The sequence below is a fragment of the Triturus cristatus genome, chromosome 11, assembly GCF_964204655.1.
Source record: "Triturus cristatus chromosome 11, aTriCri1.1, whole genome shotgun sequence".
In the NCBI taxonomy this organism is placed as follows: domain Eukaryota; kingdom Metazoa; phylum Chordata; class Amphibia; order Caudata; family Salamandridae; genus Triturus; species Triturus cristatus.
In genome coordinates this window covers 242,959,513-242,984,320 of record NC_140594.1, presented here as the reverse complement: position 1 = coordinate 242,984,320, position 24,808 = coordinate 242,959,513, and the positions used below count along the sequence as shown (strand labels likewise).

General features: G+C 44.0%; 1 protein-coding gene across 6 annotated transcripts in view; it reads left to right on the top strand.

The window, feature by feature from the left end:
• The first annotated feature begins 3,467 nt into the window (after window positions 1-3,467).
• TPST2 (tyrosylprotein sulfotransferase 2) overlaps window positions 3,468-24,808 on the top strand; it is a 366,385-nt gene continuing 345,044 nt past the window's right edge. Inside the window, exon 1 of one of the 6 annotated variants that reach the window (XM_085633284.1) lies at window positions 3,468-3,705. The gene's annotated coding sequence lies outside the window, so the exon portion shown is untranslated. Of the gene's footprint in view, window positions 3,764-24,808 lie in introns of all 6 variants that reach the window. The other 5 variants (XM_085633283.1, XM_085633286.1, XM_085633287.1 and 2 more) reach the window with 5 other exon arrangements.

Below are 24,808 nucleotides of genomic sequence, written 5' to 3'. Positions count from 1 at the left end.
TCTTTCTCCAACTGGTCCTGATGAAGCGCTAAGGATCCTTTAGGGACCAATCTGTAGCGCGAAACATGTCGACCCCCTTTTTAAACCACACCTTATCACACTTACACTCGGGTTGAGAGAAGTGGGAACTTATTTGTTTTTGTTTCCCCTCTCACAACGGCACAAATGTGCATCTCCATCCCCGTTGACTTTTATTTTGAAGCAGAGGTCCTACGAATAAAATTTACAGGGCCTTCTGTTCCATTTTAACTCACATTCACTGACACTTCCTTCCCACATACCCGCACTCACCACTGTGGCAAACTCCTAAAAGATCTCCGCCAGAGAGCCCCTTGGGGCCCGTGAGGGACTGCAGCGCCACCCCCACGAGGAGCAACCCTGCCCGATGATGATGCTATACACTCGAAAGGGTGTGTGAGGGCACCACGTACCAAACTAAGGAGTACCTTCCTCTTTCTTTGCACACTCACCTATCCCAGGAGACTACCCCTCTTCTCTATAAACACCACGTATTTAGTGGCTGTGTTCCCCTTTACCCATAGGAACTGATACCATCCATTGTAATCATAAGGACCTATTGATAGACATTCTGGGTCCGATCTTGGATGGTCAGGGAATCCAGAAATATGTGTTAGTACTTGTAGACCGGTACTCCAAGTGGCCGGAGGTGGACGCACAGGAAGACATGGACACGGACAAAATATTAAAGTTCCTAACGGCTGTTTTCCTTAGGGAAGGTATGCCACGCTCCATCCTAAGCGACAATGGGCCTCAGTTTGTATTGGACAAGTTGAACGCATACATGGGAAGGAATGGCATAAAGGCCAAACACACATCCATATATCATCCGGCAGGAAATGGACTAGCCGAGAGGTTTAACAGAGTCATCATGGGGTCAGTACAGTCAGCGATAGGAACTGGAAAAGACTGGGAGAAAGAATTGAAGAGCATGTTGTGGGCTTACAGGATTACCCCGACCAGCACAGGATACAGCCCTTTCCAGATCCTAAGGGGCAGAGACCCATTCACGAAAGACAATGTAGCATGGAAGGAGCGCACCATCACGAGCAAGTGGTCCCCAGCTTTAGTGCCCCACAACCTAGAAAAAGCGCAAAGAATATACACGGAACACTTCAACAAAAGAAGAAATGTCAAGGAGACGGAGCTAGAGAGAGAAGAGTGGGTTCGAGTTAAACTAGCCCAGTTAAGAAGGAAAGGGGACAGCAAATTCAGCGCACCCTTGCAAGTGGAAGAGGTATATAACCAGTCAGCCCTACTGAGCGATGGGAAAGTTTGGTCACAGGAAAGGATGTCTAAATGCAACAAGATTTTGCGATGGAACGGAAGAGAAAGTGGACAGGTGATACCTCCCCAGACCCTAGAAGCTGAAGCCAATCTAGCCGAAGCAAGCACAGGAAACCCCGGAGAAAGAGAGAGAGATGCAGAAGCAGAGGTCGGGAACGATCCTGGTGCCTCGGAGCTCTCTGAAAACTACAGTGGATCTCCGAGCAGGGGACTCCCCCTGAGTACTGAATGTGGTGAGGTGAGAAACTCCCAAGAGGGGACTGAGTACACAAATGGCACCCCAGTGAGACGCACCCGCACCGGGAGAGCAGTGGTAAGACCGTCGAAGTATAGAGACTTTGAGATGGGAGACGGGAATGAGTCCGCCCGCAAGTAGACTGTCAGTTACCTTATGTGAAAAATGTTTATCCATAAAGGGAGATATGTAGCGTTGCACTCTAGTCTTCACGCAAGACGTGATGACGTAGAGCGCGGCGGCCATTTTGGGTGCCGCGAGATCGCGTTGAGCCGGCAAACGGAGCGGACGTTTCCCCGGCGCTCTCCCTATGTAGTGATTTAACTATGTTTAAATAAACCTATACTTACCTCCAATAACCTTGGTATGAGCTGTTCTTCCAACCTTTGACCCCTACACTACACAACTGACTAACTGATTATTTGTATTCTGTGTTGCCTTTAATTTTTTTATGCGGTACAAAAGGGGGTGGTGATGGACGGAGCATCAGAACCAATCAAACACTCACACCCAGTCAACAGATCTGGGTTTGATCCATCACCGTTCTTTAGCCCACTCTGCCACTCCAGTTCAGACATGGCCATATGCAAATCAGTCTGACCCTGTGCCTCATGGGAACAGTCCAGCCCGAACTGCCAAGCCATGCCTTCCCTGGACTGGAAACAAGCTTCCTAGGACCGGTTTCTGGCATTTCAGCCGTCTTCAGCCAGGCTTGCTTGAATCCAGTGGAAAAGTGAGCAAGGGACTCATGTCTGAGCATACCCTGCCAACTTATGGCGAACAAAGCGGTACAAAAGGGGGTGGCTATGGACGGAGCATCAGAACCAATCAAACACTCACACCCAGTCAACAGATCTGGGTTTGATCCATCACCGTTCTTTAGCCTACTAGGAAGCTTGTTTCCGGTCCAGGGAAGGCATGGCTTGGCAGTTCGGGCTGGACTGTTCCCATGAGGCACAGGGTCAGACTCATTTTCATATGACCATGTCTGAACTGGGGTGGCAGAGTGGGCTAAAGAACGGTGATGGATCAAACCCAGATCTGTTGACTGGGTGTGAGTGTTTGATTGGTTCTGATGCTCCGTCCATCACCACCCCCTTTTGTACCGCTTAAATTTTTTATGAGCCTTCTCAGTTTTCATTATACTTGTCAGATTTTTATTTATAAGTCTAACGTACTTACATTTAAATCTGAAATGATATTTGCTGTACATTTTGACCAAGTCCCGTTGTAGAGCAACAAAATCTTAAAGAGGGTTGACACCACTGCTTGTTCATAATAGTGCTTTGGATTGAAGACCGGGCAAAATAATACTACATCACACCCATAACTGCTTTGAGTGCCACCGTAGATATGAATAAATGGGCAATGGAAATATCTGCTTTTCGACGTTAGGTAATGGTGGATACAGGTATCCTGCACAACAATATAAATAAAATCCGATGAGAAAATAACGTCGTCTCACGTACAATACTGTCAATTGAGCAGCCCCAAAGCGGAATATCTCACAGACTGTGTGCCTATTCTACCAGTCTTGATGCTCTCCAATACCATATCTCCTTCTGTAGGAACTGTAGATAGTGAAAGCGCCCTACGCCCGCGGCCATCTTTAAATGGTGTTCTGTGTCCCATTTCTTCTAAAAAATGAGCCTTTTTTCTACAAAGTTCTATTATTACTTTTCCTTTTTAGTAAGATTGAAGCGGGAAGTTGATTCTCCATTTTATTGGAAGCTTGATTTTTAGCAATTGCTTTGTACATCTTCAGCTACATTTTTAAAGAAACGGAAGCAAAAAAAAATGCCAGCCATCTTTCAAATGAGCATGGATTAGCTGCTTTTACGATATGTGTCTGCGAACGTTAGTGCATAAGTATTCCATTCGCTTGGAACCGAATGTAACGTAAGAGCCCGCCACGTTTGCTGCCGACGTCACTGTGCGTATCGGTATAGCGCAACAGGTTGTCTCTGAAAGACAATGCGCAAGCTCAAAGTGCGTACCGGGGCTGCGGAGACGGTTGGAGAGAACAGTGGGCAGATGCTCAGAGGAGGGGGCGGGGACAGGAAGCACAGGGGGCGGGGTGCAGTTTGGCCGCGACCGCAGTAGGAGGAGAGATGGGAGGTCTGAAGCTCTCCAGCTAGCGGCTTGCTGCTGCTTGTGTGTGAGAGGTAAGGTGACGGCAAGAGGATACCCCCCTGTTGCAAAATCCTACTGTCCTAACTCGAGGTACGCTCAGTGCGGTGCCATCTGACCGTTTTCTGTGGCACCCATAGTTATTTGCCGTTGTTCAGTTTGATTCTGTACTGGGGGTGGGAGAAGATTGAGGGTTCCGCTGTTTGAGAGGTAGCCCTGGGCCACTGCTGGTGCACTAGGTGGTCAAACAGAGATCCAACATGCTTATGTACATCTTGTTCGTTAGCAGAGAGTTCATGAAGAACGGACCGAGCCACTCGGGTGGGCTTCACGGGGGCAGACGAGATCGTCGGCTGAACAACCATTTTCAACGTAGTTTACATTTTTGAGCTTTGCCGGTTTTTGACGCTACCCGGTGCTGTACTTGAACCTCTTTAGGCTAAGGTGACACTCGATAGAACTTAATTGTTTAGGTTTCGGACTCCTACCTATGTCGGAGAATGCCTGCTAAAACAGTTCAATATAATGGTTAAAGTGCCTCTGTGGCCCAATTATTGATGCTGCCCAGTATAGTTGCATAGTACTCATTGTTCAGATTATGAAGGATCTAATCATTGACTTTGTTTAGAGTAGTAAGGGTCTGTGTTTTTTCCCCTTTAGTTGGTCTACAATTTATGGTTAAGTATTTAAATAAATGCATTGTAATGTTCTGTGGTCTCAATTTTTTGGGGGGGCTAACGCATTTGGGGGAGCAGGGAGAGATACTTATCCCGCCTCCCTTTTTAAAAGACTGATATTTAAATGTTGATCCATCCAAAGAAAATCAAAGACGTCCGCTTTAATTGTGCTCTAAATTTTGGTTTTGGAAAGCATGGTCCGTGCTTGTGAGATCCAAATATTACAATGTATTTGTTACTGTCAATAATAGCCACTCTTTTCTGATGTTATCTGCCCCGGATCTGCTGAGGGGTGAAATCGGATCACCCTTAGTTCCCAAAGGAGCGGTTTGGGGAGAAGAAGGGTGGACAGAGAGAGAGTTTCTCTATCGACTGCTCAACCTCCTTAATTTCTCTAGGATGTGCATTCTTCTCTTTAGACGTGGCTACAGGTTTTTGTACCAATGGGCTTTGGTCCTTAAACTGATTTGAGGGCAAGCTGTTGATCACTCCGTATTTTCTTTTTGATGAAAACGTAGAACACGAGGTAAGAAGCTAGTTTACAACTGTGCAATATCAGTAAGGGATGACTTGCTGTAAGTAACTTAAGCCTCAGCACAATGGCTTGTTATACCCGCAGGCACCAAATGTTTTTTTTATTGTCCGAATATCAGCTCAAGTCTTTTGTTTAACGCATTTTGCTCTCAGCTATATATATTCACGATTATGATTTGCATGCAAACCTACATCGTTTTTAGGTCAATAAAGTAGGTTTGTTGTGGCTTTAATAAGAAGCAGTTCTAAACTATAGTATGGACAGTTTAACCAATAGTGCTTAATAACTGTGGCAGTCAGGCACACAGCACCCGGATTTTTAGTGAAGTTACTGCTGGTAGTAGGTAACTAGTTACATGACTAAGGAAATTACTACTCTATACATGACAAATTTGAAGCAATTTTTTCAAATGGTTGTGGAGCCCAAATTAAAGTTGCGATTATAGCTATTTTAAGTTGCACCTGGTGCACATTTCAACACATAAAAGGCATAATGTAAGGGGATTAAAGCTGTTTAATAGTAAATAGTTTTTAGTTATGTTTCCTTTTTCAAACCTATTTAATGTCCTGAGCATAAACTTTGTACCAACCGAGGACATCATCATAGTAAGAGAAACAATGTAGCTAAGTGCTTAGTTTGCTCTTCATGCACTTCCTTTTGAGTTTATATTTTTAAGAGGGTGTTTTTATAAAAATGTAATTTGTCTTTTTGAATGGACTAGTGTTACCCGGTGAATCCATGTCATCATGGATGCCATTTTCCAGTCCTGGACTTTCCCTTTTCGCTTCCTGCATTGAGAGGGTTTGTGGTGTTAGTTAATTTCATGTGAACCAATTGGACTAACACTCTTGCTAACAATTATTGGTAAATGTAAAGCCTAGAAATGTAACTTCAGATCACTGTCATGGAGCTGTATGGACGCTGTACACATCCCTTGTTTCGCATTAAATCTTATACAATTTTTCTTTTCTCACCGCTACTAATTAAATACTAATGCAAATATTATATTTTTGTCCCCCTTACATTTATTTCAGAATTTGAACTCCTCCATCCCTATATTCAATTGTCTTTTATTTCACACTGGCGTACAAACTATTGAGAGAGGTGAATGGATTATGTTGGCCTCTATAACTTGTCATACAATCTTAATTTTTTTAAAAAAACCTAGATTTATGACCTGTGATGGCATGTTCTAGATATCTCCTCATCCTTTAACTAGTTCCAGGATTTTTTTTAGAAACTTGAGATGGCCAAATACTTGTCAAGAATGAACAGATAATCTTGGAAAAACCTAGTTAAATTTCTTGTCATCACCCACAAAGGAGCTAATTTGTTACTCGTAGCTATGCACCTAGATTTTTTGCACGTTTACAGGATTTCAAAAGTCCCCAGAGCATTGAAGGGACACCTTCCATATGAAAATCTGCAGATTACTTGGAGGTGAGTGAGCTACCGAAAGCTTGAGCAAGTCTCAAGCTAGATGCCTGGCTCTGGTGCAGCTCGAGGTCCTCATGGTCCCTTGAGCCCAAAAGATGCCGAGCTTTTACGTGGCCTCTGTCTGTTACCCAACCTCTAATCTCATTTGAAAAGATTAAAAGACAATGCATTATTTTTTTTATATAAAACAGGGGAGCAAGATAGCTGTCTAGTGGCTTAAATACACATCTACAATACCTGGGATCATTCCCGGCTTTCCTGCTTAATTGTGTGATATTCGGCGACTATTTTATGTCTCTGAGCCTCCTGTGTTTTTTTGTAGCACATAAAACCACACCTTCAAATACCTGACTTTCCTTTTACTTAAGTAATGGCATTGTCCTCTGGTTAGAGCCGGGGTATGAATGTTTCTGAGTTCACATTTAAAAACTGTCAATGCCCCTCAGCGCCATCTGACGGGCAAAGGTGAAATGCTCCTTCATGTTAGAAAAAAATATGCTCACTTTTTTTGAGTTTTGAAAAGACAGACTTTATCATAGTTTTAAATGTTGTTTGTTGAATGGTTTCCATGGTAGAAACTTTCAGGGCTTGGCTCGTGCACAGGCTTTTAGAGCCAAGCCATACCATTGCCTCGGCTCTCTGTTAATTTTTTTGGCTCGCCCACCTTTCAGATTACCTTCAGGAATAGGTTATGAAGAAATACTAATTTGTACATTTCCTCACCTTTTTCAGCGTGGAAAATATAGTATGGGGATGTTCTGTGCTCTTTTGGTATCTAGTTACACTACTACAAAGTTTTGGCTTTGTGTTTGTAGTTAGGGTGACAAATGCTTTGCTGATGTTAACACCCATAAAATGTGACTTTTTAGCATTCAGTGCATTAACAATAACCACTCTGGTGGCTCTATTCTCTCCCCTCTCTCTTTATGGAACCCCTTACCCTCATTCTGAAACAAGCTGGAATCCACTATCACCTCTATGCTGACGACACTCAACTCTACTATAAAATTAAATCCCACTTAGATATACTTCATTTGAACGATACCCTGAGTAACATCCAATCCTGGTTCTACTCCAACCATCTTAAACTGAACCCCAAAAAACTGTAATTATTCTCTTATCTCCCAAAAACAATTGGCTCCCCATTCAAGGCTGGATCACTGATCTCAATTCCCTCAATTGTTCGCTTTCCTTATCTGACTCATCGAAATCCCTACGTTTCACTCTTGACAAAAACCTGGCTCTTAAGGACCAGATAAACTCGTCTAAAGGAGCACTTTTCACTCTCCGACACCTTAAGAAAATCAAACCCTTCATTCCTTTAGATGACTTCAAATGGGTTGTCCAATCACTAGTCCTATCTAAACTTGACAATGGCAACGCTATCTTCACAGGAACCCCCAAAGTACACCTAGCCCCCTTCGAGCTGTGCTCAATTTGGCGGCCAGACTCCTCACTGACTGTAAACGATTTGACCACATCTCCCCAGCCTTCAAAGCCCTAAATTGGCTACCCGTTGAAGGAAGATGCTTTTATAAGACTGCATGCATCACGCACCTAGCTCCTCACCAACAAACCCGGTTGTACCTAGTAAACTCAATAAAGCGGACTGTACCAGACAGATGAGAAGCACCAATGCGCTCCTTCTTGTCCCCCTCCTTTTAAAAAAGAAATCCACCCAATCTCGCTCCTTCTTCGGTGATGCCCCAAACATCTGGAATGCCCTCCCGCAGGACCTGCGCTGTACCCCTCTTACCTCCAGCTTTAAAAAAGACCTAAAACCTCACCGTCTCAACATATATTTGGGTCCATTGACCTTGTTTTCTGTTTCCCATGCATTTATCTTCAATTTTTCCTGACCCTCTCTTCACTCTCCCTCTTTTCATATTCATCCTCTCTTCTCTGTCCTAAATTACTACACCCATTTATATTCTTTATATGTTTATTACCTGCTAACCAACCTGAATTTCTGCCCCCCTTTTCTTAATGTGAGATATACCTGCGTGTTTTGTTACCCTGAACAATTGCTAAAGTTATTATTGCCCCCTTTTAACTTTATGTGAGATGTACTCGCTTGTTTTTTTTACCCTGAACAACTGCTTTTCTTGATTGCTTCTGTTCATGTAAAGCGTTCTGATATCCCCGGTTCTAGCCAGCACTATATAAAACCTTTCAAATAAATAAACACCACTCACCACCTACTTTTTTTTTTTTGTTACAGTAGTAAGTATCTCTATGCAGATAACTGAGGTACACAAGTCTGCGAAAAAAGGTTTTAGAACCAGGACCCAAGTCTTTAAAAGACATTTTTGTCGTATTTGTTTCCTCATGTATGGCAGCTGCAAAAGAAACCATTTGTGCAATTGGTTTGGTGAGCAACTAAATGTATTAGAGGGCATAGAATTCATTTTAGGATTTACTAGAGATAAGAAGTTGAATTAACACAAAGTTGGCCCTGCTGACTGTTAATTTCTTATGTGCCGGGAAACTTTTTTTTTTTTTTTTGCATTTAATTAGTTAATTGTCCTGGTAGTTGAAAAAGAAAAAACAATCCGTTTGTATTTTTTGCTGCTTAAAAATCGGATCATGCATGCCTTTTCTCCTGTATTTTGCAAACCAGCAAAGACATCGAGAAGTAATACAACCTCACAAATAACTTTATAATAAATCTGAGAATAGTGTTATTGTCGCCAGAAAAAAATGTTCAGAAGACTCTCACATTTCAGCTGGATTCTTTAGCAAATGTATAGAACTAGCCAATTCTAGTTTCCAGCTGCTGACTAATTAGCTGGAAACTGTTTTTAGTGCAGTTCTTTCGATCCAGAGCCTTCATATAGAAATCCGAATTGAAGAGAGTTTTGTGTATTTCACAATTTTTAAGGAAGTTACTGTTTGGCAGCTCTCCGTTAAGCAGGCCTTGAGTTAAATTCCAGCCATTTGTCTGTGGTGGGGTATCATAGTGGGAATGAATAATGTATTTGTTTTTAACCTCGCCTTGACCCCCACAAAGTCTATTGGCGATGCAAGCCACAGATCTCTAGAAGCCCAGTGCGAGCAGCGCATGCTCCTTGTAATTGAAGTGGCTGCGCATTCTGTTTTTTGCTCCCTTATCTGTCCTCTTCTGCACCACAGATCTCCCCAGGTCTCTAGTAGATCAGAAAGGCTGGCAGGTGTCATGCTTGCTATATAATCTACACAGCTCCAAACAACATCCTCCTTTCATCTATTTTTATGTCCCATTGTAAATGTTAGTTAAGCTGTACAATTGTTTGGAAACATCACGTGGGCGCAGATTGCAAACTTCTAAGCTTAGTTTGGGTAAATGTGGGCTGGAGTTGCAAACTGTTGTTTTTATCGAAGTCTGATGACTAAACAGTATATACTTCTAATACCATGCGAAACCCTAGCTTCTGCTTTTTGTCACAAAGTACGTTGTCAAATTACATGGTGTCTGCAGGAGAGATATGAGGTAATAACTCTACCGCTCCCTTTACCAAAAATGCAGAACAAATCATAACTGTGGGCTTTGGGGAAAGACCGTGATGTTCTGCAAGTAAATAGTTGTCATCGTATTTCATGTAAACTAACGGAGACGGGAGGCAAATTAAAGGACCCGGGTTACGTAAACAAGGTTTTTGAGAGAATATTGTAGTATGCAGTCGGCAGGGAACTCTTGGGATCTAGTTTCATATTTTTAAATGAGCGAGAATCTACTGTAATATTGTGTGGTTATAGCAACGAAAGGGGTTTGCGATTCTAAAGTTTACCGCAATTTTGCAGTGCATTCTTTTTTTAAATAACTGACAGCTATGCATGTCGTTTTAAAAGTACGTTAGCAGTGTATTCCGTGCTGTTTGCATGACATTTCATTGTCTGCAGCGTACACAAACTGTTACTTTAAATTGATGGCCATTCTTGCAGCTTTTTATGTACGTTTTGTTTCTTGAATTTCGGCTGCGGTGCCACTGTAACACTGCAGCTTGACAGTCATTGTGAGTACTTGAGTAGCGTTTCTGAAAGACATGCATGGAATGTGCTGCCAAATACCACTCCGTATAACTAACATAATGCTTAAACTTTGCTCGGCTAGTCCAGTGTACTCGGACGTAAGTTTTGTAGTTTGTTTTTTCAAGCATGTCCTGCCAATTTTGGTGAAAGGAGATGTGCTGACGTCACATAAGCGCATGATAATGCCTGATCTAGACATTCTCTACTGAAATAGAGGCGTTGAATTTAGGAACTCTTAATGGAACAACGAAATTTAACGGTTTAAGCGGTAGGTTTTGACGGCAGATTTAGTGAGTTACACCTGCTTCATTTGGTTTGAGGTGTGTTGCTGCCTCAACTTTGCTTTAGGAAACTTCATATTTTCAAGTGCCAGCAGTGGCGCTATTTGCGGATTTCCGCATTTCTTCTTTGCTGCGATGGTTTTGATGGACAATGAGGACTAGTCTACAAATGAATTGAATGCTTGAAGTGGACTTTAGCCAATAAACAACAAGCATTAAAAATGCAATAGGTCTCGCCTTTGATTAAGTGAATGCCATTTGCTTTGCTATACAATACCATTAGCAAAGCAAATGGTTTTAACTTAATCAAAGGCAAGTGGCCACCAGAAGATATCGCGCCTCGTCTAAGCAGCGCCGCCTTTCATCACACTTCAGAATATACAAAGCTGTATTCCAGTAGGATGCATTTTAATCGATGGCCTCCCCGGGTATATGATGGCACCGTGCATTTTCTCCACCTGTCCTGGAATAGTGTGCACGGAATTCCTTGTTAAATTATTTGTCATTCGCAGATCCCATCGAGAGGGAATGGAATGGAATGACATTTATAGAGCGCTATGGCTACCCGTAGGCCTCCCAGTGCTGTGGACAAACAAGCAAAGAACAGTAGACAAAGAAGGAAGCTAAAACAGCCAAGTTTTTAGTAGCCTGCGAAAAGATAGAAGATTGGATTCTTTCCGTAGTTGAAGCGGAAGGGCATTCCAACCAGTGGCACCATTATTTGAGAAGGATCGACCACCACATCTGGCCCTCCTTATTCTGGGTTGAAGGGCAAGAAAGGATACAGATGACCAAAAGTCTCTCTTCGGATGATAGGGGCTAAACAGAGACTGAAGAATGGGATGGCCATTCTTCCAGAAGGCTTTATGGACCAGACACACAGCTTCAAATTGGATCCTTTCCCTGATTGGCAGCCAGTGCAAGCTCTTTAATGCTTGTTTGGTAGAGTGCCAACGGGTAATTGAAGAAGTCTGCGGGTAGCACAATTCTGAATAACTTGGATCTTATTGATGGTATTCTGCGGGGCTCCCAGATATAATGCATTTCCATCATCCAGGCGGGAAAGGATCAGGGCTTGTACTATGATCCTTCTAGCGTGGAAAGGGAGATGGGGAAGAACCTTATGCAGCATCCTTAGTAGCCCGAATCAGGTTGCAGAGAGTTTTGCTGCCTGGTGACTAAATGTAAGGGAATGATCAATCCAGATGCCCAGACTCTTGATTTGATCTTTAGGGGCCGGGGCCGGGCCTAGGCAATCTGGCCAGAGAGAAGCCGGATCGAAGACAGGGTAGTTGCCCAGGAGCATAAGCTCGGTCTTATCCCCATTAAGTTTAAGGCACAAGCGTTCCATCCACTTGGCAACCTCCTCTAGGCAGCAGCCTAGAGTGCTAGATGACCCTTTGGGGTGGTTAAGTGCCACCACGAGCTGGGTATCATCTGCATAGGAGACGATTTTTATGCCAAATGGATGGACGATCTCTGCCAGGGGTCTCAAATATATTTTAAATAGCGTAGGACTCCGGGCAGAGCCCTGAGGAACCCCGCAATTGGGGGGAAACTGGTTGGAAACTACATCTCCCTCAAAGACCCTAAAAGAGCGGTCATTGAGAAAGGTTTGCAGCCACTCTACTGCCATACCGGACACTCCCAAATTCTTGAGTCTGAGGAGCAGGGTAGTATGATTAACAGTATCGAATGCGGCACTGAGGTCAAGAAGGATAATAGCCTCAGTGCCCCCTTGATCCAAGATCCTTCTTGTTTCCTTTGTCACCGCAATGAGGGCAGTCTCAGGACCCATTTTGGGCCGAAACCCGGTCTGGGAGGGGTGTAGTAAATTATTGGTTTCCAGAAAGGCTACCATAGTATTGTTTACATGCCTCCCTAGAATCTAACTCACCCATGGCAGTAGGGAAATAGGGCGATAATTTGCAAGATTGTCCTGATCCAGGTTAGGTTTTTTTTTAGAAGGGCTTTGACCATCGCACATTTCCACGCTAACGGAACTGAATCTGAGGAAATAGAAGAATTCGCCAGGTACAGAATTATAGAGCATATGGTATCGGCTACTAAAGTGAGAGCCTGGGGGGGAGCAGGGTCAGTGGGAGAGCCCGATTTTATGTGTGCCATAATTGGACCCAGCGAGGCAGAGTCAAGAAGAGGATATTGTGCTAAAAGGGTATGAGGCCCTACAGTCGACTCAGCAGGGACAATCGTGGAGCTGGTGTATTGAGAGGGTGAAAATGCCTGATAAATAGTTTGAATTTTCTTTTGGAAAAACTCTGCCAAAATGTTGCAGTGTGCCAAAGCATCGTGCAACCTGGGAGGTTTCGGAGGCAGTTTAGTGAGGGTTCTAGCAATTTAAAAAATTTCTTTAGGGGAATTAGCAGCTAATTCAATCTTCTGTTCATAAAAAGTGGCTTGAGTGGCTTTAATTTCGGATTTGTAGCGTCTAATAGATTCCCTATATTCCATTTTACTTAGATCAGAGTAGTCTAACCTCCATTTCCTTTCAAGCCGTCTGCAGCGCTGTTTGAGTTCCCTCAAATTATGAGTAAACCATGGTGCAGTTTTCGGCCTATTGGTTATATAAGCAGGTTTCTTAGGAAGTACTATATCCAAGGAGCCTTGGATCCAGGAGTTAAATAATTAGCTTTCCCCAGGTTAGAATTAACCTCACGGGATGGTCTATAGTTTCCAGGACCAACTTCCACTGATCAATTGGGAGTTTAGACCAGTTTCGCTCAGACACCGAAATTATATTGGGGGAGCGAGCGGGTCTGTGAATTTCCCACTTTAACTGGATCAGGAAATGATCCGTCCAAGGAAGGGGGATGGGGAGTCCGATAATAAGTTCACCGCAATTACTGAAGACTGGGTCCAGAAGATGACCTTTTGGAAGGAGTAGGTTTCGCCACTTTCTCCATAAGCTGGAGTGCTGACAGATTCTCAATCAGCTCCATAGCCATTTTATCAGATGAATTATCTAGGTGTAGATTAAGGTCACCTAGTATAGTAAAATTTGCTGGTCCTAAGGCTAGGTCCGCCACTACATTGGGTAGTGCATTGAGAAATTGTCTAGCCTTACCTGGAGGGCGATAAACTAGGATGGCAAAGAAAGTGCCACTATGAACCACGACCAGTTTTTCTAAGGATACCAGAATGTGGAATTTGATTGGTTATTGAATTTGTCTTTTGGATTCTCCTCCTTTATATCTGTCCTACCTCACGAGCACTTTCATTTTTCACACTCCCCTTGGAGCAACCTCTGTCTCTATTTGGAGCATTGAATATGGTGATCTGTTATAAAAGTAACTGAATAATAAACAGTCACTATTGGAGCGATATTTTGTGCCTTTGTGTCTTTTGAGGATATACTTGTTTGCATTGTAAAGAAAATGGTGGTACATTAATGATACAATGCTAATTATATATGTACCGGATGCCCTTTGACTAATGAATGTTTTTCATAACTGAATTGTAGCTTCAAAGAAGTCTAGGACCGTTGTTTCCTATACCAATCGTTACCCAGGTCCGTGGACAATTGTGGGTTACCCCATTATATCATAATGGATGCTCACCATAGCACCACGGATGCCTGGATTATGCCAGTAATGCCCCACATTAAACTAGGGCCACAGTTGTGCCAAGGCTGGAAACCAGAAGGATCAGGGATAAGACCCCATATCAGTCATGACCATTAATATGCCAGGAATAGGTACATATAGGCCAGTCATGCTCAGAGTAGGTCTATGATGGCTGCCAGCATACCACAACTAGATCAAAAATACTAAAGTAGTCAAGGATGACCATAATTATACCATTGGCACTATTATGTCAAGAATGGACACAATTATGCCAAATATAACTCGCTTATGATGGGGCTAGCATATATATTTGGCGGTTCTTGGCACCAGGCATAGTTTCAGGAAGCAATAGTGTTTATTATGGGCACACACATAAATGTTGATGAATCTCTTAATTTTCTCTGGTCTGGATCATACCCTGTTCTCCTCAGGTCTTGAGCTGATCATGCATCTAACTGACACATTTTCACTCTGACTCCTGCAGTCCCGCACTTTGGTGGGTCAGCACTGATTACAGCTCAGGCTACTGCTGCCATACTTTTTTGATGGTGCACTGTTCACACACATGTTGTGATGGATAAAGGAGGGACTGTAACATGGTCCATCTCCTTGTGGCTTAATTATATTGAGATTGGATACAGACGGTCATGTAGCAGGTCCTATAAGCTGGCACAGTGTGTGTGTTTGATTGTTAGTATGAGTTACTGTGATAGGTGTGGCTGGCTGTCACTCTTAGCGTCTTGAGATGATCAATGCTGCCTTTTTTTAATAGGCACCTACTCTGAAATGGATACTGGGCTTGACTTCACCTCAGGGAGCTACTTTGAAGGTACTGGCGAGCTACCAGTAGCTCCCGAACTACTCGTTGGAGACCCGTGGTATAGAGTGACAGAGTGCAGTGGCGTAGAATTCAATGGCATACATTAGAGTGGTGTAGCTTAGAGTATATGGGTGTGGAGTGCAGTGGTGGAAAGTGGCATAAAGTTAGCGGAGTGGTGCAGAGTAGAGTGGAGTATGCATAGTGTGGTAGCACACTTAACATTACAGACAACACCTTTCCAATTGAAATCACCAATGCATTTGCACAGACAAAGTTTTACTGCTAAAACTACGAGGCGCACAAATGATAATGTGTGGAAATGTCATCACCTAGTGTATTGATTTTGATAGTTTTTAAATGTGTTTCCATCACACTTCATAATTACCAAAAACGTGCAATTATGAAGTATCTGCACAGTTAATTTGCAGGCATTTAAATTGTGTTGTATGCTAGAAATAAATGTCGTACAGCCTTCCTCAAGCACTCCTCAGAGCCAGGATGATTGTCACAAAAATCCTCTCACTTTGAAGTCAAAGAAAGTAAAGTAAACACTAAGCTCCTTGGAAGAGAGAACCTGACATTTGACCTCTATCTTTGAATGCCCGGCAGATACAAGGCGAGAACAAGATTAAAGCCTGTGTACAGAATTTGAGCACTGGAGAACCAAAACAGTACATAGGGTTTGGGGCGAACTCTAGCTGGACAACCTAAAACAAATTGAGCCAGCAAATAAAACGCAAGCACATATGAGTTACAAACCACAAAGCCAGTGGTAAACAACGGGTTGGAATGCATTCCCAGGGAATCTTTCTTAGTGGCCCCAAGACGTCATTAGCATACCTGATAGCTGCACTGTCTGGTAGGCTTTGTCTTAAAACCATTCAGAAGCAGATAACCTTGGTTGTCCCAATAAAAGCAGGTAACATTTGTTGTCATAATAAACATACATTTAAAATTCTTTGAAGTGTGTATGGGATAGTAAAACATAGCTACAAATGGCAAAAGGTTCATCAAGGATGACCGGTTAGAAGAAAACATTAAAGTCGTGCCTCAATCACAGCACAGTCAGCAGAAGGACTGCTCTCAAGCAGAAGCAATCAGTACTTGCCATACTCCAGCTGAAAGAAGTGAAGCCAGCATGTGCTAGACAATTAGAAGGCAGCAAATAAAATTGACAATAAAACCAACAAATGTTAAATAATGGGCAGACTGCAAGCCCATTGTATACATTTTCTCTTGCAAGTGAGAGTGCATGCAATGCGTGTGCAGTTTCATGGGGAAAATTACAAAACATAAGTTTAAAGTGAACTCCGGTTTGGTGGTCTGCTGACCCTAGCAAGCCACAACCTCTGTGATGACTTCCAGTCGCAATGAAGTCAATGGGAAGAAAAAGTACGGTGACCTTTAAGAACAAAGGAAGTAGTCTACTGTATGCCAAATCTTTGATCCAGCACAAGAATCCAGTTTATGGAAGTGACTAAAATTTAGTCTCCTTTTTAAGGAAAATCATCCTTTATGGAAGATGAAACCTTACACACAATAGTGTCATGCTTCATCAACAGTATCCTCTCCCCACCGTGGTAGGGCAATGCCACCAGGGCAGACTCAGTCTCCTGCAGGACTGTACCGGGGCGGAGGGAGTTCTAGATAAATTGTTACTGGACAAAGCAAAAAAATAGGGATCCAGATTGAATTAAAAATAACTTGGTGTTCCTAGGTTATTAGCATTATTCAGTAGGACACTAGGTATGACTAACAAGCATTTACAATGCAATGGTCTCGGCATTGTTAAAGTTAGAGCTATTGGCATTGCTCATGCTCAAATGCGAGACCTATTGCATTTGCACCCACACACACAGAGCCACCCACACACACAGCCACCCACATACACAGAGCCACTCTGCATCCAACGTAAAATAAGATAAAGCTGGAGACAAGGTCGAGAGCAGACGCACAAGACTCCTGTCCTTGGCTCCTGCGCAGCATCACACTCAAACTACAGCATCCATCACAGCCCCGGCTCAAACAAACTGCCAAACACTCCCAATGAAGAAGAGCTCCGAGGAGCACACAGCCCTGGTCAAGGACAGGTCCAGCTAGCAGAGAGGCGAACACGAGCAACGCCTCGAAGACCTAAGCGCTCTCGTGCAAACACAAGCTGCATTAAAATAGCACTGCAGGGCACGGCCCACAGCGCCTCGAAGAATGAAGCGCTCTCGCGCAAACACACGTTGCATTAAAATAACACGACAGTGTTTGGGTGTGGATAAAATCAATCTGGCCAGTTTTCTACCACTGTTACTATATTTAATTATTTTTCATATTTTTAACCTTTTATTCCAGATGCTGCACCTTAGAATTAAAATACCACATTTCCAGCAAAAATGATTTTCTTTTTTGGATCCATTTCACAGGGGAGCAAATAAAAGAAAGTAGAGGAAAGAGAGTGAGAATCCCATCTTGAAGTCAAGGTTTTCAGTTGTCACAACAAGGAAGAGAGCCGAGGAGGGGGACAGTGCCAGCGCTAGCGATGCCTCTTTGTGTACACGTTTTTTATCATCCGAGAACAAACACTGCTCGGGCAACATCTGCTTGGGAGACAGACATCCAAACGCCAGGATGATGATATAAGTGTAAGCTCTTTAGACGCATCTTAAGTGACACCATGCCAGAGACCCTGCACACCGTGACAGATAGCACAGAAGATAGTGCCAGCGCCTCGTGGCTTCCTTCTACTGTGCTGGGACTTATTTTACCTACATCCGAAGAAGGCCATGAGTTTACTTGTAGAGCAATGCCTTCAACCCACTGAGTTATCCCATTACAGAAGCGTTGGATTCCACAGAATACCACAGCAGTGGCAGGATGCATGACAAACACTACATTTCATAGGCAGCGTGCTTCAGCAGGAGTACCCCCCCCCCCACCCTAACCCCCTCCCAGCCCGCTCGTTGATTAATACAAACACTGGCAGAGAGCAGCCGGCTTACCATACTGGAAGCTGAGGCGTGGGAGCAGCTCTTGGGCGGCTGCCGCCAGCCCCTCCAGGCACAGCGTGTGTAAAGCGGGGATCAGCCAGCCCCGTGTCGCCCCCCCCATGTCCTTGGCTCCAGCCGTGCTGTGCGAGTCCTCGCCGCCTTCCCTCCGGACGGTCCTGGTGGGTAAACCTAAGTCACAGGGGCAGTCTGAGCCGGGGAGAAGCGAGCTCCGTGTGCCGCCGCCGCTGCTGAAAGCTGAGCTTGCAAAACTTTGCTAGAGCCCGCCTCCGTCTCCGTCAGTAACCATCTCACACACGCACGACGGCTCCAGCGACCTGCAAGAGGCAAACACGGCAGGCTTGAAAAAAAACTCAGGCTACCCATTGGGCAACAGGGGGAGGTGAGGCTGCGCAGAGCTGCGAGCTGGAGCTGAAATCAGGAGCGACACCCTGCCCACTACCTGTGTGAGCTGTGGCACAAGAAGCGATAGGGACACAAAAACACAACCGCAAAGGGTCTCGAAGGAGCAGATTTAACTCTCCCACAGCACCGTGCGGACTGCAAGGTATCTGAAAGGTAAAGGTCTAACTCTACATGCAGCCGTGACACAGCGCGGGCTGCAAAGACCCTGAAAGGAGCAGGTTTAACTCTCCCTGCAGCCGTGCCACAGCACAGCACGGACTGCAAAGTGCCTGAAAGGAGCAGGTTTAACTCCTGCAGCCGCGACACAGCACAGCGCGGACATGTGAAATGTGAAACGATCCAGCAGCAAGGAAGAGGCGACCCCACGTCCCGCAACGACCGCGCACAAATGGACGAATCTTCAGACGCTAAAAAAAAAAAAAAAACGCCCACCAAGTGTAAAAGGGGCGGGGCGTAAAAAAAGCGAAAGAAGTGAAAAAACACGCCCCCGAATCGGAAAAAGACTGGGCTTGTTTGGAGAGACAAAGCTCTTCTCCAATGGCTGACCAGCATTTATGAGGCCAGCCAATGGAGAAGAGGGAAGAAGAGGGGCGGGTTCAAGCCCCACTTCTGAAAACACCTTCGCTAGCCGAGACCTAAAAACCAAGCGTGGATGGGGTATAGTGAGAGTAATGACTCAAACCCATCCAAGCGGTAGTCCCAGGGCTGCCGTACCCTTTGTTTGTTTGCACATCCACAGAACTAATTGTTTTAGGGTATTTACCAGCTCCTCGCTAATCCCTTCCCTCACTAGAAAAGGTTGGAAATGTACTCCTGACAAGGCCAGATGTAAAACGTTTTCATGGTGCAGATAAAAGGAGGTGTATGGAATTGGGCCCCTAATTTATTTATACTTTGCCCCTAACGGTTTTACACTGATTTTCCATTATTACTTTGTTTAAAAAAAATAATAATTATGGCATGCATCAAACACATTATATTAAATCAGGCTTAGTGGTGGTGGTTTTTAAAGCAGCACAGTAGTTTACGATAACTTTTTATTTTTTCAAGATGCTAACTTACTGCATTTTCTTAGAGCGCTCGCCATACAATTAAATACTTGTGTGTTAATGAATCAACTATTCAAGTTTGAATAACTTTTTACGCATAGATGGATACAAATCTTGCCTTGGCAGCGTTCGTCTCAGAAAGCACTGCTCTGTAAACTGGCAGCAAAAGAGATGAGTTTTGGGCTGCTAGGACTTGTGCATTCTTGTCCATTTGACGAAATAAACATGAAAACTTACTGGTTTTGACCCTAAACAATATGTCTATAGGAATACCACACCCCAGTCATTGACTAAAAATTGCGGCAAAAGTTTTTAAACGGTTTGTTGCTAACAGTGCATGGCGATCGATGCCTTTTTAAAAACAATCTCTTCTATCCGCTGTGCCAAATCTGGTGTGCAGCTGCTACAATTAATTATGGCATGCTCAAGTTGAATCCAGATGTGAGGGACATTGATGAGTAAAGATTTGAGTGGAAATGTCCTACCGTTTCAAACTAAAACAGATTTTGTGTGCGGAGTGAATGATAGCCATGTGCAAGCAGTACCTTTTTGGAAATTCTAAACGAGTTTTTTCTTTTTCATTACAGAATGTGTTTAAATATGGTCCTCAAAAAAGACCGTTGGTGCAGTTATCACTTAAACCAAATAAATGTGAGATTGAGTGATAAAGGACCTTTGCGCATTCTTTAGTGTTTTAATTCAGAAGACTAACGATTAATTTGTTTATATAAAATAAACGAAAATCGACCTCTTAAAACAATGTAAAGTACACTGAATTCCAGCACGTTAATAGTTAATCTTACTTAAAATCCAAAGTGCATATTAATAGACCATAATTGAAATGTTTTGTGCGTTGAAGATTTTAAAATGTGGTGAAGATGTGCAAACGTATATTTTATAGATTACCCTCCGTTACCTTTCTGCAGCCTAATTAGATAAATAACAGAAGCCTTCTACATTTTTTTTTTTTATGTTTAGCCATCAACACATTGTGTTTGAAAATGTTATATCCAATTGTAAATTTCAGTGTGTTCCCCCATTTTTATTACATTTCATAATCGAAAAAATACTAAAATATATTTGTAACTTTGTCACTTTTATAAGAAACACTTTCCAATATCCTCACACATTCACTGTGGCATGTCACTAACATTACATGTGTAACTTTTTAATACAGATCAGTCTTTTCATCATTGTCCTGCCTATTTAATGTATATCACCCTTTTCAAGCTTGACTTATCTTTGGCAAAAAATATTTCGTATTCATTCTCCTTTCTAGTTCAGTTTCTACTTCTAAAACTCTGCCTCTTGCATGCGCCGACTGCCTAGCTTCCTCTTCTCTGGTATAATTATATACAGAGTCTCAGGAGTGTAGTACAATTGACAAAAAAGAATCATGGTGTTGCAAGACATTCAAGAGATCGGAGATTACACTGTCTTGCTTATCTTCTGAGCAAATCTTTCCCGTATTGATTAGCTATGTTCTAGAATCAGCACAGTCAACAGCCATCATAAACAGTGAAAATCCTAATCGATTGCTTCACAATTCACAAAACAAAAAAATAAATACTCACGTTCGATCTCATTTTTCTATCCACCAGAACAGAAAGAACCCAAGATCGGTTTCAACCTGGTTCGGGCTCCAGTGGCACAATGAGCACAGAACCAACGTCTAGGCATACCCTTGCCACTTAGGGCGGTACATCAAACACACAAAAGGTGATGGCAATAAATCTAACCACTGGCAAGCACTATGGGTTGCTTGTGTTCCGGTTCAGGGCGGACCTGGCTTGATAGTTTGTGCTAGACTGTTTCTGCTGGAGCAGGGTCAAGACTAATGTGCACTGAGGTGTCTTGGTGGGCAGAAGAACGATTGGTTGGAACGTTACCCCAAGCGATTGTCAGTGGTTGGACAAATTGAAAGCATTCCTCCCATCACCTTTTGTGTGTTTGATGAGCATGAAGCTCTGACCTGTTTGCGAGCCATTACATTTTAAGCTTTTCCTTTGGTGTTAAGGACTGATCATAAATCCCCTCATTTTTGCTAGCCCCCACAAAAGCATCAGATGGACCTAGCCCTGAATGGCTTAGTGACTTCTAGTACTGGAAGTTATAGCTTCAGAATTGTGTATGTATACCTTCATTATGAGATTCCCAGATAATAGCCATACGTGCTGTAACTATTGTTATCACACATATCCCATGTTAAAATCTCATTGACCAACACCATCCTCAAACAGTTTACCCTGATAAATATCAACATGTGAATCCTACAGGTGAAAGGTGATCTATAATTTTTGGGATATGCAAATGTTGATGCTTTAAGCTGCAAAATCTACACATTATTCTCCTTTTTTCAGAGATAAACCCATAACTTATTTTGTTTTGTTTGGGCCAGATAAATTCCGACCTAGCAGAGTCTGATTTTGTCAGCCATGATAAAAACCAGCCTAAACACTGGGCCACTGGTAATGAGGTCGTTACTGGACACAATGAAAATCGCAGCATAATACCTGTCCAGGAAGCCACTGAATAAGACGGGGAAAGAGGATGACCAGTTGGAAAAAATTGCGTTCATCATAGATTTAGCAGAGCATGAATGGGAAGAGCAGATAAAAAGACTGCAGGCTTAGTTAGTAGAAATGGAAAATTCCAACTGGCTGGCCTATAAAGTGTGGTGATTTGTTTGAAAATCTAATAAATTGCTTTGACGTAGAGAATGTATTAAGCTTTATGGAAGCAAAGGAGTTCAGAGGAAACAAGGTGGTTTCACCTAGGCTCCTACATAAGACAATTGATTTTCTCACCCACAAGTGCCATCTAAGGAGATGTTTTACCAAGAACAAGGTCCCAGTATTGATGACTGGGGTAGAATAATGGTGAGACCAAGGAGAAGAATTGTGCAACTTTTGAATCAAGAGATGAGACTAAAGTTGTAGGAATGCTCTCCCTGTCAGCGGATGAGGTACTGCCTATAACTTGGAACAAGATTACAATGGGCATCGTTTGCTGGTTAAGTTCTAGGGGTGTGGATGGTAAGTTCCTTCATTTTGTGTGGACTACCATTCAAGTTTCATAGTCACTTGAATAGCGAGGAGGGCACCTGGTGTCTCCCTTGGAGCTGTGTAAGAGGCCAGGGGGATTTTTCAAGTATCGTATACCAAGTTGGACGTTGTCAGTTCATGCCCACCCAAGGACTGAGATAAGGCACCAAAGCTCACCAAGAAATGCTCCATCTAGCTGGAAGCAAATTGCTGGTTTGTGCCGGTTTGAGCTTTGTCAGCAAAGTTCAAGGCTACTGTATAACCATGATAAAGATGTATTTGACTCCATGGAGCATCATCGGTTACGGTCTTCTGCCTTGCCACACTGAAGCTTCCTGAGAACCAAAAAATGGGTTAAATCTAAATGTATTACTTGGGGCCATGACAGGGCGGCAAATCTGAATGGCGGAGTGACCTTTGCGACTACACAGTCTGACTTTGTCTCTTTGGCACCAAAATTGAAAGCAATAGCAGGAACTCAGACTTATCTGATAGAGACTTCTAGCTGCCTGATTACTTACCTTTGACTTTCCCAGGCATCAGGCTAGATCTGGAAACTTTTGCTGCGCAATACCATTTGCATGTGACGTCGGGTGGCTCCCTTTGGCTCTCCGTGACTTTGTTGGCCTCATTAGCGTTGGTTATGACATCGCAGTGCCTATATAGGCGCAACCCAGGTGCACGGACGTCAGTTCTTTTCTTTCTGCACCAGTTAAGTGCTGATCCGGGAAGAGCTACTTCTCCGCTTCTTTTTGGCAGGTTTTTTTCTCGACTTTTGTTGAAGTTTTTAGATTCTGACTTCGTGTGCGAGGGACGTCTTCGAGAAAGACAGGTTTCAAGCCATGTGGGACTTGCTCCCACATGATGTTGGTCACCGATCCCCCACCGCGTAGGTCTGTGGTGTCTTGAGCGCGACCATGATACGAAGTTGTGTTCGGACTGTCGGACGATGACTCCAAAGACCTTGAGGGAGCAGTAGATGACGTTACTCGCGGCCTGGCAGTGGACACCGTCAAGCGAGACTCCGAGGAGGTCACTGTCCCGATCGAAGAAGAGGAGGTCGCAAGACCGCTCACGGAGCCCTAAGTCCTCTTCCTTCCTCGGTCCTCGGGACACTCGGGGAAAAGAGACATAAGAAGAAGTCCAAGCGAACTTTTACTTCACCTCAGCTGGTGTTTGTCATTGAGAGAGGTAAGGAGCACCAACGCTCTAGGCACTATTCCGCAGAGCCAGAGTAGACTTCTTGTCCCTCTCCCCCCACCTTTCCGGGAGCCCGAGCGACTCCCACTCAAATAGTTTTACGAGGCCATGCGCCGTGTATTTGGGCGGAACAACCCCGCTGGTGAGCCTTCCGGCCTGCAGAGTCGCAAGGGGCCCCTGTGGGTTTGACTCTGTCGGCTCCGGACACAACGCGAGTGGGGCCCCATGGATTCCGACATCGACAGAACCCAGAGGTTCTATGTTGTCGCCTGAACGCTTTGAGGATGTGCTTGACTCGGGAGAGGAATGGGAGGAGTCTGGGGACGCTCTTGAAATCCAGGAAGTCTCTGAGGAGAATTTGGACTGGTATGGGGAACTTGGGGAGGCCAGTGGACTGGATATGTCTCCAGATACTGGCATGCTGTCTCTGCCAATAGTGGCTACGGAGGAAGGGGCATCCTATGCCATGGTGGTTAAGAGGGCAGCCGAGGTCCTTGGACTGAGCTCCCCTCTGTGCAGGTCTGGACTAATCTACTGACTTAGGTGCTTCAACCTGGGGCTTCCACTTCAGAACCCTTGTTGCCCTTTAATGAGGCACTTACAGAGGTCCTTCTGGGTACATGGTCCAAACCTGGCACAGGTGCTCCTGTGAATAGGACAACTGCATGCTGCCACCGCCCAGCACTGGGCGACCCTAAGTTTCTCAGCCATCATCTCGCCCCAGAGTGTCTGGTGGTGCTGGCCTCTACGTCCTGAGGCGCATTCCCTTCCGCCCCTCTGGATAGGGACTCCTAGAGGTTGGATGCATTTGGAAAGAAGTTGTTTTCTTCTGCCAGCCTGGCATTGCGGTCGGTGAATACTGTGTGCCTATTGGACCGTTTCTCTCATTCCCTTTGGGAGACGGTTGCGCAAGTGCTGCCACAAGTCCTGGAGGAGGCCAGGGCTGTGCTCTCCCAAGCTGTGAAGGATGGGAGAGATGCAGCAAAATTCACAATCCGGTGTGGCCTCGATACGACTGATTAGCTTGGTAGGTAGATTTCAACTACGGTAGCCTTAAGGCGCCACGTCTGGTTTTGTACAACTGGCTTCTTGTGCGATGTCC